Source organism: Balaenoptera borealis (assembly GCF_965194805.1).
Source record: "Balaenoptera borealis genome assembly, chromosome: 6".
NCBI classification, from domain to species: Eukaryota; Metazoa; Chordata; class Mammalia; order Artiodactyla; family Balaenopteridae; genus Balaenoptera; species Balaenoptera borealis.
The window spans coordinates 42,691,921-42,704,066 of NC_138863.1; the positions used below are offsets into that span (position 1 = coordinate 42,691,921).

Below are 12,146 nucleotides of genomic sequence, written 5' to 3' on the forward strand. Positions count from 1 at the left end.
GACATTAGAAAAAGAGTCAGAGAGAAATGAAGGTTTTGAGGCTGAGTGCTGGGAAGAATAATGGAACAACTTTGGAAATAGGGGTTGGGAGGTAGAGTCAATTTGGAGGAGGGGAGGGAGGTCGTGAGAGAAAGTTATGTTCTGGTTCAGCTGACAAAAGGCAGAACCAACTGCAATGCCCAGTAGGCAAATAATTAAAGGTTAAGTTGTGTGGTACAGACAGAAAGAGCTGCAGGAGTTCAGAGGAATTTAATAAAGAAAATGGATTTGGGGCTGAGGAATGAGAATAGACATTGGGTAGCAAAAAGTTAGATTGCTGGGCAAAAGGACACAAAATATTTACTGCAAATAACATGAGACTGGAAAGAAAGGGCAAACTAAGTAATGGAAAATAGAAAGATATCAGGATATTTTAATTAAGAGACAATAAATTAGAAATAGACCAAAGGGAAAAAAAAACTGAAGAACTGCTATCCTCTATTTGTTTAATTAAAAGATAAAATTACTGCCCTGCTGCTCACTGAACATTTCTGATTTCCCACCTCCAGAGTAAGGGAAATAGGTCTGCGTTACAGATTGTACTTTTGGCTCCCTTGAAGTTGGGGAAACTCATGTATCTAGTTCAAGACCCTGACCTGGGGCTGAGTATTTGATTGCCAATACAAGACTCGGCAGTGTTCTTTCCTCTTTCTGGCATGGTAACTGGCACTGTTCAAGTAGGCACCTGCTTCGTCATCCCGGGTCCTTGGGTGACACGTAGCATGAATAAAAAATAGATCTCTGTTGTTTTAAGCCACTGAGATGTAAAGGTTGTTTGCTGCTGCAGCATAACATCGTACCATAACTGACGAATCCAACATCAGTAAGAAAAGATAGATTTTGAGTGAGAAAGACTCTTGATCACAAGTAGTGGAGAAACTGAGTCGTTAAACAAGGCAGAGACACAGGTTGGCAAATGATAACTGACTGCTATAGTCTGAATGTTTGCGTCCCCCTGCAAAATTCGTACGTTGAAACCCAAAGGTGATGATGGTGTTAAGAGGCCTTTGGAAATGATTAGATCATAAGGGTGAAGCCCTCAAGAATGGGATTAGTGTCCTAATCAGAGACCTTAGAGAGCTAGTGCACCCCTCCTGCTGTGTGACATTATAGCAAAAAGACGGCTGTCCATGAGAAAGTGGCTCTCACCAGATACCAAATCTGCTGCTACCACAATGTGGGACTTCCCAGCCTCCAGAACTGTGAGAAAGAAATTTCTGTTGTTGATAAGCCACCCAGTTTATGGTATTTTTGTTAGAGCAGCCCATTGACTAAATCCATGACTAAGACATTGACCAAGCTTCTAACCTGCTTATCCTCAAAGGCCTTGCAATGGCGTGGACCTGGAAACGCAGCTGCAGGTGAGTTCACCCACTCATGCATGCTTCACCCAGTGAAAAGTAGGATAAGCCATCTCCTTCAGGGCCTCTGGTCAGCTCTCTGAGTGCTGGCTGTGTCATTCTCCTTGCCTCCTCTTCACAGCTAACATGAGTTAGGTTGACTTACCTGAGGATCAAAAAGTGGGGCTTTTTGATCTCCAGATCCACAGTGCCTATGGCACTGAGGACAGCTTACCTAAGGACAGCTAGTGGGGCTTCCAGATCTCCAGTTCCACAGTGCCTACGACAAAGGCGAGAAGAGAACCAGAGATAATCAGAACCAAAAGTATAAAGTAGAACAATTTATAAACAGGGAGAACAAAATGCTTGATTGGCTTCTGACAAGAAGGATATATTTAGGAAGATAAAACCAAGCTTACAAGAATAAAGCAGGAGTTGTTTTTCCATATGATGCCTACAAATATAGGGACTAGTAAAAGGAAAAGAGATGTGCAATGTGCAACATATTAGTGAATTTTTTTTTTCCCACGGAGGGATGAGGAGGAGGATGAAAGGGCAAGGAAATGAATGTCTTTTTTAGCTCAATCTTGACTACTTGTAGTGACCTCATTTTAGATTTGAGGAATTATACTTAAAACTGTATTTGAGATAGTGTTTTTAATACTTTAGATGGAATTCTAAGATTCATTGTGGACTTTAAATAAGAAACATTTATCAGTTTTTATTTATTTTTAAAACTCAAAATCATGTTTTTAAAAAAGAAAACTTTTTTTTTTCTTTTTAAAAGAGGAATGTGGAACAAACTAGTAAAACTCATTCTGTTAGCAAATTTGTTTCACAAGAAGAGAATTCCTACTGCCTAACAAAAAGGCCCACCAGCGGAGATGCTCAATTTGCCGTTGAATTGTACCTAAATCACATGTGTGTTGATCACACTATATTAGTCAGAGTCTAACAAATCATTCTCACTTTACTCATCAGTCTTGAACCAAGAGTTCAAATCCTGCTGATCATATTTTAATAGACAAAGACATGCTTTGATAGATGAATGGATGGATGGACGGATGGATGGATGGATGGACAAGTATATGGATAGATTTATATAATGAGGCAGCTTCGTGTCTTGAAACAGCATAGACTGTGTAAAACAAACCTGAACGAAGGGCTCTTGTGCTTAAAAGCCGTCTAATTAGGAGCTCAGATCAGATGCTAAAGTCAGACTGCCTTAAATTTTGGTGCTGCCATTTACTCCTGTGTGGCCTTCAGCAAGTTCCTTAACCTTTCTGAGTCTCCACGTTCTCATCCATATAAGGAGAATCTGAACATCTATTATATGAAGGTGTGTGGAAGATACATAATAACTATTATCATTAACTTCAGTTTTCTTTGAATTTCTTATTTAAAAACTTGTATCTCAAAAGTGTTTCTCTTTGCCTATATTATATTGCTCAGACTGTGATTTGGAGGAATGTCACTCGTTCTCTGATTGTTGGTGAACTGTATGATGGTGTCCTAGCTTATCTCCGAAATTCTTCTTATGTCTCCAAAGCATCCATTTAAATAAGCCTCAACTTCCCAACCTGGGGGTCCAGCAACGAGAGGAGGAATTCCTAGAGAATCAGACTTTGAAGCCTAGTGGGATTTGATTGCAGGACTTTGACAGGACTGGGGGAAACAGAGACTCCACTCTTGGAGGGCACACACAAAGTAGTGTGCACATCGGGACCCAGGGGAAGGAGCAGTGACCCCAGGGGAGATTGAACCAGACCTACTGCTAGTGTTGGAGGGTCTCCTGCAGAGGCGGGGGGTGGCTGTGGCTCATCATGGGGACAAGGACACTGGCAGCAGAAGTTCTGGGAAGTACTCCTTGGTATGAGCCCTCCCAGAGTCTGTCATTAGCCCCACCAAAGAGCCCAGGTAGGCTCCAGTGTTGGGTTGCCTCAGGCCAAACAACCAACAGGGAGGGAACCCAGCCCCACACATCAGCAGTCAAGCAGATTAAAGTTTTACTGAGCTCTGCCCACCAGAGCAACACCCAGCTCTACCCACCACCAGTCCCTCCCATCAGGAAACTTACACAGGCTTCTTAGATAGCCTCATCCACCAGAGGACAGACAGCAGAAGCAAGAATAACTACAATCCTGCAGCCTCTGGAACAAAAACCACATTCATAGAAAGATAGACAAGATGAAAAGGCAGAGGGCTATGTACCAGATGAAGGAACAAGATAAAACGCCAGAAAAACAACTAAATGAAGTAGAGATAGGCAACCTTCCAGAAGAAGAATTCAGAATAATGACAGTGAAGATGATCCAGGACCTCGGAAAAAGAATGGAGGCAAAGATCGAGAAGATGCAAGAAATGGTCAACAAAGACCTAGAAGAATTAAAGAACAAACAAACAGAGATGAACAATACAATAATTGAAGTGAAAACTACACTAGAAGGAATCAATAGCAGAATAAGTGAGGCAGAAGAACAGATAAGTGACCTGGAAGACAGAATGGTGGAATTCACTGCTGTGGAACAGAATAAAGAAAAAAGAATGAAAAGAAATGAAGACAGCCTAAGAGACCTCTGGGACAACATTAAACACAACAACATGCGCATTATAGGGGTCCCAGAAGGAGAAGAGAGAGAGAAAGGACCAGAGAAAATATGTGAAGAGATTATAGTCGAAAACTTCCCTAACATGGGAAAGGAAATAGCCACCCAAGTCCAGGAAGTGCAGAGACTCCCATACAGGATAAACCCAAGGAGAAACACGCCAAGACACATATTAATCAAATTGGCAAAAATTAAAGACAAAGAAAAAATATTGAAAGCAGCAAGGGAAAAATGACAAATAACATACAAGGGAACTCCCATAAGGTTAACAGCTGATTTCTCAGCAGAAACTCTACAAGCCAGAAGGGAGTGGCATGATATACTTAAAGTGATGAAAGGGAAGAACCTATAACCAAGATTACTTACCCAGCAAGGATCTCATTCAGATTCGATGGAGAAATCAAAAGCTTTAAAGACAAGCAAAAGCTAAGAGAATTCAGCACCACCAAAAGAGCTCTATAACAAATGCTAAAGGAACTTCTCTAAGTGGGAAACACAAGAGAAGAAAAGGACCTACAAAAACAAACCCAAAACAATTAAGAAAATGGTCATAGAAACATACATATTGATAATTACCTTAAACGTGAAAGGATTAAATGCTACAACCAAAAGACACGGGCTTGCTGAATGCATACAAAAACAAGACCCATATATATGCTGTCTACAAGAAACCCATTTCAGACCTAGGGACACATACAGACTGAAAGTGAGGGGATGGAAAAAGATATTCCATGCAAATGGAAATCAAAACAAAGCTGGAGTAGCAATACTCATATCAGATAAAATAGACCTTAAAATAAAGAATGTTACCAGAGATAAGGAAGGACACTACATAATGATCAAGGGATCAATCCAAGAAGAAGATATAACAATTATAAATACTTATGCACCCAACATAGGAGCACCTCAATACATAAGGCAACTGCTAACAGCTATAAAAGAGGAAATAGACAGTAACACAATAACAGTGGGAGACCTTAACACCTCACTTACACCAATGGACAGATCATCCAAAATGAAAATAAATAAGGAAACAGAAGCTTTAAATGCCACAATAGAACAGACAGATTTAATTGATATTTAATTGATATAGGACATTCCATCCAAAAACAGAAGATTACACTTTCTTCTCAAGTGTGCACGGAACAGTCTCCAGGAGAGATCACATCTTGGGTCACAAATCAAGCCTCAGTAAATTTAAGAAAATTGAAATCATATCAAGCATTTTTTCTGACCACAATGCTATGAGATTAGAAATGAATTACAGGGAAAACACCGTAAAACACAGAAACACATGGAGGCAAACAATATGTTACTAAATAACCAAGAGATCACTGAAGAAATCAAAGAGGAAATCAAAAAATACCTAGAGACAAATGACAATGAAAACACGACGATCCAAAACCTATGGGATGCAGCAAAAGCAGTTCTAAGAGGGAAGTTTATAGCTATACAAGCCTACCTCAAGAAACAAGAAAAATCTCAAATAAACAATCTAACCTTACACCTAAAGGAACTAGAGAAAGAAGAACAAACAAAACCCAAAGTTAGCAGAAGGAAAGAAATCATAAAGATCAGAGCAGAAATAAATGAAATAGAAACGAACAAAACAATAGCAAAGATCAATAAAACTAAAAGCTGGTTCTTTGAGAAGTTAAACAAAATTGATAAACCATTAGCCAGACTCATCAAGAAAAAGAGGGAGAGGGCTCAAATCAATAAAATTAGATATGAAAAAGGAGACGTTACAACAGACACCGTAGAAATACAAAGCATCCTAAGAGACTACTACAAGCAACTCTATGCCAATAAAATGGACAACCTGGAAGAAATGGACAAATTCTTAGAAAGGTATAACCTTCCAAGACTGAACCAGGAAGAAATAGAAAATATGAACAGACCAATCACAAGTAATGAAATTGAAACTGTGATTAAAAATCTTCCAACAGGGCTTCCCTGGTGGCGCAGTGGTTGAGAATCTGCCTGCCAATGCAGGGGACACGGGTTCGAGCCCTGGTCTGGGAAGATCCCACATGCCGCGGAGCAACTAGGTCCGTGAGCCACAACTGCTGAGCCTGCGCGTCTGGAGCCTGTGCTCCGCAACAGGAGAGGCCGCGATGGTGAGAGGCCCACGCACCGCAATGAAGAGTGGCCCCCACTTGCTGCAACTGGAGAAAGCCCTTGCACAGAAACGAAGACCAAACACAGCCATAAATAAATAAATAAATAAAAATTTAAAAAAAATCTTCCAACAAACAAAAGTCCAGGACCAGATGGCTTCACAGGCAAATTCTATCAAACATTTAGAGAAGAGCTAACACCCATCCTTCTCAAACTCTTCCAAAAACCTGCAGAGGAAGGAACACTCCCCAACTCATTCTATGAGGCCACCATCACCCTGATGCCAAAACCGGACAAAGATACTACAAAAAAAGGAAATTACAGACCAATATCACTGATGAATATAGATGCAAAAATCCTCAACAAAATACTAGCAAACAGAATCCAACAACACATTAAAGGGATCATACACCATGATCAAGTAGGATTTATCCCAGGGATGCAAGGATTCTTCAATACACGCAAATCAATCGATGTGATACACCATATTCACAAATTGAAGAAGAAAAACCATATGATCATCTCAATAGATGCAGAAAAAGCTTTTGACAACATTCAACACCCATTTATGATAAAAACTCTCCAGAAAGTGGGCATAGAGGGAACCTACCTCAACATAATAAAGGCCATATGTGACAAACCCACAGCCAACATCATTCTCAATGGTGAAAAACTGAAAGCATTTCCTCTAAGATCAGGAACAAGACAAGGATGTCCACTCTCACCACTATTATTCAACATAGTTTTGGAAGTCCTAGCCATGGCAATCAGAGAAGAAAAAGAAATAAAAGGAATACAAATTGGAAAAGAAGAAGTAAAACTGTCACTGTTTGCAGATGACATGATACTATACACAGAGAATCCTAAAGATGCCACCAGAAAACTACTAGAGCTAATCAGTGAATTTGGTAAAGTTGCAGGATACAAAATTAATGCACAGAAATCTCTTGCATTCCTATACACTAATGATGAACAATCTGGAAGAGAAATTAAGAAAACACTCCCATTTACCATTGCACAAAAAGAATAAAATACCTAGGAATAAACCTACCTAGGGACACAAAAGACCTGTATGCAGAAAACTGTAAGACACTGATGAAAGAAATTAAAGATGATACAAGCAGATGGAGAGATATACCATGTACTTGCACTGGAAGAATCAACACTGTGAAAATGACTATACTACCCAAAGCAATCTACAGATTCAATGCAATCCCTATCAAATTACCAATGGCATTTTTTATGGAACTAGAACAAAAAATCTTAAAATTTGTATGGAGACACAAAAGACCACAAAAAGCCAAAGCAGTCTTGAGGGGAAAAAAACCGAGCAGGAGGAATCAGACTCCCTGACTTCAGACTATACTACAAAGCTACAGTAATCAAGACAATATGGTACTGGCACAAAAACAGAAACATAGATCAATGGAACAAGATAGAAAGCCCAGAGATAAAGCCATGCACCTATGGTCAACTAATCTATGACAAGGGAGGCAAGGATATACAATGGAGAAAAGACAGTCTCTTCAATAAGTGGTGCTGGGAAAACTGGACAGCTACATGTGAAAGAATGAAATTAGAACACTACCTAACACCATACACAAAAATAAACTCAAAATGGATTTGAGACCTAAATTTAAAACCAGACACTATAAAACTCTTAGAGGAAAACATAGGAAGAACACTCTTTGACATAAATCACAGCAAGATCTTTTTTGATTCACCTCCTAGAGTAATGGAAAAAAAAACAAAAATAAACAAATGGGACCTAATGAAACTTCAAAGCTTTTGCACAGCAAAGGAAACCATAAACAAGACGAAAAGACAACCCTCAGAATGGGAGAAAATATTTGCAAATGAGTCAACGGAGAAAGGATTAATCTCCAAAATATATAAACAGCTCATGCAGCTCAATATTAAAGAAACAAACAACCCAATCCAGAAATGGGCAGAAGACCTAAATAGACATTTCTCCAAGAAGACATACAAATGGCCAAGAAGCACATGAAAAGCTGCTCAACATCACTAATTATTAGAGAAATGAAAATCAAAATGACAATGAGGTATCATCTCACACCAGTTTGAATGGGCATCATCAGAAAATCTACAAACGACAAATGCTGGAGAGGGTGTGGAGAAAAGGGAACCCTCTTGCACTGTTGGTGGGAATGTAAATTGATACAGCCACTATGGAGAACAGTATGGAGGTTCCTTAAAAAACTAAAAATAGAATAACCATATGATCCAGCAATCCCACTACTGGGCATATACCCAGAGAAAACCATAATTCAAAAAGACACATGCACCCCAATCTTCATTGCAGCACTATTTACAATAGCCACGTCACTGAAGCAACCTAAATGCCCATCGACAGATGAATGGATAAAGAAGATGTGGTACATATATACAATGGAATATTACTCAGCCATAAAAAGGAACGAAATTGGGTCATTTGTTGAGACGTAGATGGATCTAGAGACTGTCATACAGAGTGAAGTAAGTCAGAAAGAGAAAAACAAATATCGTATATTAACGCTTGCATGTGGAACCTAGAAAAATGGTACAGATGAACTGGTTTGCAGGGCAGAAGTTGCGACACAGTTGTAGAGAACAAACGTATGGACACCAAGGGGGGAAAGCCGCGGTGGGGTGGGGATGGTTGTGTGCTGAATTGGGCGATTGGGATCAACATGTATACACTGACGTGTATAAAATTGATGACTAATAAGAACCTGCTGTATAAAAAAATAAATAAAATAAAATTTAAAAATAAAAGAAAAATTAAAAAAAATAAGCCTCGGATCTTAACCCCTGTTCTCCTGAGGTGGGGGATGGTGGAGGGAGTGAAAGCAGTCAAGCCAATTGTTCGGGATTGTATAAATGAAATTAATGTTTTGCCTTTTTTTTTTATACTTCCAATATTAGTGTAGGTGTTAAATAGATTTTGAAAACAGTGTAAATATGTTAAAGAGTTTGACCAAGAAAAATCATACCATCCCGTATTCTTAAGAAAGTTCTTGTTGGAGCTTCCCTGGTGGCTCAATGGTTAAGAATCCGCCCACCAATGCAGGGGACATGGGTTCGAGCCCTGGTCTGGGAAGATCCCACATGCTGCAGAGCAACTAAGCCTGTGTGCCACAACTACTGAAGCCCACACACCCTAGAGCCTGTGCTCTGCAACAAGAGAAGCCACCGCAATGAGAAGCCCGCGCATCACAACGAAGGGTAGCCCCCGCTCGCCACAACTAGAGAAAGCCCGTGCGCAGCAAGAAAGACCCAACGCAGTCAAAAATAAATAAATTAAAATAAACAAATTAAAAAAAAAAAGTTTTTGTTGTTGTTAGAGGGTAAAAAAAGTTTAACTTATAAAGTAAATAGCAGTTGTTCACAATACTGTTTATTGATTCCTTACTAAATCCAATGCTAAATAGTTTACAATGATGATTATGTTTAATGCTCAAAAAGATTGTACAAGGGTTGCTATCCTCATCTTGCCAAAAAGGAGCCTGAGGCTTAAAGGGTTACAGCGTACCCACGTCATGTCATATGACTAGAAAGTGAAGTGAAGCAGGATCTAAACATAGGCAGTCTGGTTCCAGAGCCCAGGCTCCTTACTACTACACTAAATTGCCTCTCAAATAATCATAGTGTGTTAAATCCATCTGGACGGGACCTTGGAGATCATATAATCCTGTCTCTTTGTATTACTGCTTGTAAATGTAAAGTAGAGAGAAGTTAAACAATCTGCCCAAGGTTATATACTTCTGCCTTTTCCTCAACATAATACACTCTCATTTGAAACACATTTCTAGGATTTATACAATCTAATGGCACAGTCATGGTATTTTTTAATTGAATACCAATAAAAGAATCATTTCATATTGTTTTTCCATCTCATGCCCATGAACGAAATGTAAAACTATATTGCAAAGCCAAGAATCCTTATATTCACTAATAGCCTGCTTCTTCATAGAAGGAGGAAAACCATCCTTAGGCTGAGTCTGTTTTAAATGAAATAAGTGTGTGGTCATTTTCTTGTGAAGAACATCTCGGAAGCATTAAGGAAAAAGATGTGCTGACTGGCCTGCGAAGTCATGTAACTTTAACTTACAGCCAACACATTGACTTTAAGAAAAGTACAATCTCTCCTACACTGCTAGTGTTATGCATTTTATAAGGTCCCCAATATCACTTCACTATAGCTCCAGCCAGAAAACCAATGGGGCTAAAAATGCTTTGTCTTTTCAATAGGCAAATTGATTTTGTTTTTAACTTTAAATTTTTTTCATTTGATCAATTTTTACTCTTGCTTTATTCAGACACTAGAAGAGATGTTTACAAGGATGTATAGTTATCTGAATGAGCTTCTGATTTTAAAGCCAGGGATTATTTTTCTTGAAAGTTTAAGAAAGGGGTGACTTCTGCTTTTTACAAAGCCAGAAAGCAAGAACAACTCTGGATCATTTTCCTTGAAAACTACATACCATGACTGAACACAATTTAAAATTCCATCCATTAGATAAAATTTCTGTTAAAAGTTCTACCTAAGAGCTTATCTTGGTCTTTTACCTAAAGGACTAGCTCCTTCACTGATTGTTTAACCTTAGTTGAGTTACTGACCTCTCTGAACCTCAGCTTCTCTACCTATAAAGTGGGAGAGATAACTGTCTACCCATAAAATTTTTATAAGGGTTAACTGCTCAGATGTATATAATAAAATGTTTAAGACGATACCTGTTACTCAATAAATATCTGGTGTTATCTTTGTGAGTTCAGTGTTCAATTACCATACATTCATCTAGTCCTGAGGCTGCAATTGCTACCTTTAGGCATATGATGGACAAATATTTTTGCAGGCCTGACTCTCATGCTCTGAGTATTTATTCACTCCTTTAATACGTATTTATTATCAACTAAGTGTCAGGTATTGGTCTGGGTGCTGGAGTTACAGCAGTGAACAAAACAGATAAAAAGTTCCATTATTGAGCTTACTTTCTATTAGGAAAACATGATAAGTAAGTAAACATATATATAGTTTATTAGATAAGTGCTCAGGTAAGAAAAAAAAAAGAGCGTACAAATGACATAGGACTTATTAAGACATTTTGGACAAATGTTAAGAAGTGAAGCATGAATATTATAATTTTAGATAGAGTGATCAAAAAAGGCTTCCATAAGAAGGCAACATTTTAGTGAAAGTGTGAAGGATACAAGGAAGCAAACCCTAAGGATGTCAGATTAATTTTGTCCTATATCACAACAGACATTTATTGAGTACCAACCGTGCACCATGTATTTTAGGTATCTCCTTCACTCTGTATGTTCAAATTTAATCCATCATCTTCCCTCCCAAACCTATTACAGGTGCAGTGTTTCTGGCACCACTGTTCTTCTAATTACCCAGGCAGGCAATTAACTGTGTCATGGCTGGTGCTTCCTTTCCATCCCCCGTCCACACACACCAATATCCATCTATTCAGCAGCCAAGTCCTACAAAATTTACGTCCACAATTCTTTCATGTCTATTCTATTCTGTTTCTGTTGATAACCAGTGTATTTCAGACCCATATACCTTTACCTGGACTATTTTAATAACCACCTAGCTGGTGCCTCAAAGCCCAGTCGATGGCAGTCAGTTCAATCTCCACATATGTCAACGGGCTTGTCAGTTCACAGTTCCAAAATCTTCAAAAACTCAGTGGCTCAGTGGTATCCAGGCTCTGGGTCAGCTCACTCAGATTTTCTGGGCCTTCTCATCATTGAAACGGTGGTTACAACATCCTGTTCTTTCAGCACAGTGTCCAAGGTCAGAAAGGAGCAAGCCTCTGTCTCAATGAAAACTTACACATTGCCATGAACACCGGCAACTGCAGACTTTTTTTATTGCCATGGCTGTGTCACATGTTTGCACTTATAACAATCATGGGAAAAAGGAAGCCCAATTAACATGCACCCCCTCAATACACACACTTCCAATATCTGAATAGAATCAAGGATTCTTTAGCAAGGAAGGAGAGCAAGAATGGCTTTTGGATTGACA

The 12,146-nt window shown here is 39.0% G+C and overlaps 1 protein-coding gene across 1 annotated transcript in view; it reads left to right on the top strand.

Moving 5' to 3' along the window:
• TMEFF2 (transmembrane protein with EGF like and two follistatin like domains 2) overlaps positions 1-12,146 on the top strand; it is a 246,624-nt gene that overhangs the window by 152,291 nt on the left and 82,187 nt on the right. The gene's annotated exons all lie outside the window — the stretch shown is intronic.